This window comes from Erpetoichthys calabaricus, chromosome 4, assembly GCF_900747795.2.
Source record: "Erpetoichthys calabaricus chromosome 4, fErpCal1.3, whole genome shotgun sequence".
NCBI classification, from domain to species: domain Eukaryota; kingdom Metazoa; phylum Chordata; class Cladistia; order Polypteriformes; family Polypteridae; genus Erpetoichthys; species Erpetoichthys calabaricus.
The window spans coordinates 2,708,959-2,713,267 of record NC_041397.2 but is presented as its reverse complement, the minus strand read 5'-3'; positions in this window follow the sequence as shown (position 1 = coordinate 2,713,267).

The window sequence follows — 4,309 nt, the reverse complement described above, 5'->3', positions numbered from 1 at the left end:
TTATCTATCCTTCATCTCTTAACTCATCCACCTCTCCATTAATTAATGCATTTCTCTAATAATTTCTTCCTCTGTCTGTTTATCTACCAATCCATTAGTTAATCCATCCATCCTTTAAGGTGTCACTTCAGCCAGTGATCTGTCCATCCATTATCTCTTAATTTATCTATCCATCCATCCATTAATTAACGTATCCCTCCTTTAATGTGTCTCTTTATCTGTCCATCCATTATTACTTTGTTTATCCAGCCATCCTCTCTGTTATCTGGTCACATGCTGATATTTTTACTGCACCAGTGAACCGTTAATACGTCTGTAAATCCATCCATCCATCCATCCATCCATCCATCCATCCATCCATCCATCCATCCACTGTTTAATGTATTCTTCCCTCTGTTACTTTATCCATAAATACGTCTGTTGATCTTTCCATTTATCCAGCCAGTATCTTATGCACCCCACCATTAACTCCTTCATTCATTTTTAATCCCTCCATCCATCTTCCTTCTTTATTGTTTCCATCTTTTTTTTATCTCTTCATTTATTTATTCTTCCATCCATCCGGCCCTCCAGCCCTGAACGTGTCCGTCTGTCCTTTTGTTAATTTTTCCAGTTAGACTCCATTCATTCTTCCCTCCATAGTCTGCCTTGTCCAGGATGAAGCCCCTCCACAGGGGTCTCCTGGTTGGTTTCCAGATGAGTGGTCCCAGAATGGAGCCCCCCCCCCCCCCAGCTGTTCCCAGCACCCTGAGGCAGAGTGAAATGAGCACATGGAGGATCAGGACGGTTGTGACCCACCAGCTAGGACTCGGAGGTCACATGTGCTGCAGCGTCATGACACGGTGGTCACCGCTGGTCACTTCGGAGTCCCCAACAATCAGCCGGCCGCCCCGCTCATTCGCTCTTAAGCCTCTGCGGCCCTCGGCTCCTCCGCCTTTCCACCTCATGGATTCCCTGAAGCTTAATCACCAAAGACACCTGGTGTCAGCCTAATGACTGTCACCCTCCTGAGGGACGTCGATCATCTGTGGGCTTTGCGGACCGCCATCAGGGGCTGGCGGACATTTGAAACGAGGCATGTGAGGCTCTGTCAGCATTGGTACAGAAATACGGAGACACAGCTGGCGGGAGGGAGGAGTCGACAAAAACTCACAAGGGAGACCGCGGGATGACAAAGCCTGTAATTAAACTGAGAGTGACAGGCACCTGCCCACCATTTGGGGGGGGGGGGGGGGGGGGTACAAGTCCTGAATTTTGGGTTATGGCGCTCACCATGACAGGCGTGTAGGTGTTGGGCATCAATATGAGGCTGGGTCCTCCGGTCAGGTGTCCAGTCAGGTCGAGAACAGCACCCCCTAGTGGCACGGCCAGGTATTGACTGACAAGGACACAAAAGGGAGACCACCTGTAGGAGTCCAGCCCTCCTCATTCAACACACAGCCATTTGGGTGGACAGGCTCTGTTATTGAAGGTCCTGATTTAGGAGACAATTCAGTGCGAGGGCTTTATATTTGTGTACTGCATAGGAGAGAAGTGACAGGTGACTGACTTAAAGTCACATGGGTGGGACCTGAAATTTGTTATAGTGCCTTTCACAATGCCAGGGTGGATACAGATGTGTCCCTAATCCTCCAGTGGTACCAAACAATGGAACAGATTGTGTCACTGTCATTTTTATAGCGTCTTTCAAGAGTGACATCACAGCTAAGGACATTAAAATGTCTTCAGGTCAGACAAGTGAAGTGACAGCCTCAGTGGCCATGAAATGACTGAACCTTAAATTGTGTCATTTTATATAGTGCCTTTAACAGATAAGGCCATCCCATGGTGCTTTGTGGGCATTTCAGTATAAGTACATTTATAATGAAACCCTCGAGAAATCAAATGTGTGCATCAATGAACTTGGGGGGGGGGGGCTCAACTTGTGACCATGTGATTTTTATAAAGTGCCTTTCACCATGAATCTCGTCCCAATGTCCTCTTATTTTTACATTTCACCAATGGGGGCAGAGGCAGGTAAAGTGACATCCTGAGGTGGGCACAGGCAGTGAAGGATGGGCATTGAACCCGCAGCCTTCTGACTTTTTAAGGCACCCCAACATTATCTATCTGTGCCTGGCAGGCTCAATGGATCAAACTGAGTGAGTGTGTATAGCGCCTTTCATAGTGAGCATCACCCTATTATACCCTGCAAGTGGGGTTAACCTGCCTCTCTCTTTTAAGAGTGAAAGGACCACTGAGGGTCCCTCAAAAGGCTGATGCGAGGACTGAAGCTGACGTCCTGTCAGTGTATATAGCGTCTTTCATGGTGGGCATCACTTCAAGACGCTTTTGCTGGTTGAGGATGGTTGTTCCCTTATATCTTTTCAAAGAGAGTGCTGGCAGGTAAAGAGACTCAATCAGAAAACAGCCCTGGTGAGTTTATATAGCGCCTTTCCTAATGACGTCAGTCTCTATGGACTTTATAGGTTCAGTAGAAATGTACAATGTGAGCACTGACAGGGGAGGAGACAGGCACAGCATTAATCACGGAGCCAGTAGTTTGCAGTTCAATTCCTTACCACCAGGGGGCCACATTGCTAAATACAAAGCATGTTTAGCGTTCCCTCTGCTTCACTATTTTAAAACTCAGTGCCTGAGCTTCTGGGCTTATGGGGGGCGGGTGACAGATCCAAAGTGAGTTACTTAGTTGTTTACAATGCAATGTGTTGGCCACTAGGGGGCCACACTGCCAAATTAGGAGACAGAATTATAGGGTTATAGGGTTAATAATCGTCACAGACACAAAACTCAATCAAATTCTTACTTACATGTGCTAATCAACATGCAACACACTGACACTCACCGGCGCCATCATTAGGTAGCCTCATTACCTTACCGTGAAAGTTCTGTCTTATCGATGCAGTAATTTACAGTTCAATGCTTTAGCCACTAGGGGGCCACACTCCCAGACAACAAGACAATAATAAGTGATACTGACAGTCACTGGTTCAAATTTACTACTTTAGCCACTAGGGGGCTACATTGTCAAATGCAAAGATACCATTCATGTTGCTCATTGAGTCAGCAGTTTAAAATTAATTTTTATAGCCACCTCCAGGTCAGAAGACACCTTTACTGCGTAATCACAGTCACAAGTTTATAAGTGAGTGCCTTAGCCAGTAGGGGGCCACAGTTCTGGGTATGAAGACACCCTTAGGTGTTACCAATAGCCATTACTTTATAATTGATGGCCTTCGCCACTAGGGGGCCATGCTGCCAAATGAATAGAAACACGAACTGATTTTATAGGCTCACTCTTGTCACATGACTTGCATGCACTAACCATCATACGACACGTTGCCACTCACCAGTGCCATCATTAGTTAGGCTCATTACCTTACCTTGAAAGTTCTGTCTTGTTGTTTATTGACTCATTTCAATTCTTTAGCCACTAGGGGGCCACTCAGTCAAGTGAGAACAGACGCTCCTACACTGTACTGTTGTTCATTGAATCAATAGCTTGCAATGCAATACTTTACCACTAGGGGTGCCACTCAACCAAATGAGAAGACACCCTTAGCATTAGCAGTAGGTAGCAGTTTATAACTGATTGTCATAGCCGTTAGCATGCAGCAGTAGACACTGGTTTAAAATTCAACACCTTAGCCACTAGGGGGCAATGTTCAATGCTAGAATATACACCCACTTTACATTGCTCACGAGGTGTGTTGCCCATCTAAGACGAGCTGAAATCTAAGTAATCAATGGAGAAATCAGTGTTAACGTTTACAGAGCACCATCTGTTGGAATGTATTTTGTGATACATGTAGTCGTAAATTGTATTGCTTTTTCCATTCTAACAGATGGCGCATCACCACACAGGCAGAACATGTGGCAGTGCATGTAGCTATGAGATGGCATGAATGACATTCTAAATATGACAGCGGGTATACAGCCAGAGCAGACTGAACCCGGCTTCATGGAGCTGTGAAGCAGTCATGCTAACCACTGTGCCACCCAACCACCCAATAGAAGCCCACTGGTTCTCATTTGATTTAGTATTATGATCCATTTAATCTGATTCAGTCTGCCACCACAGAAGCAAACCCTGGATGGGCACCTGTGCCCACTCACGCACACACTCATGGGTATAACTTAGAGTCACTAGTTAACTTAACGTGGAGGAAAACTGCAGCATGAAGGGCAAAATCCATGAGGACAATCAGTAGACGGGAGCTGTGAGGTGGCAGTGCCAACCACTGCACCACCATGCCACCCCAGAAAGATTTAAACACAGTAATGTGTGAAGGGCCTGGCAGACGTCTCT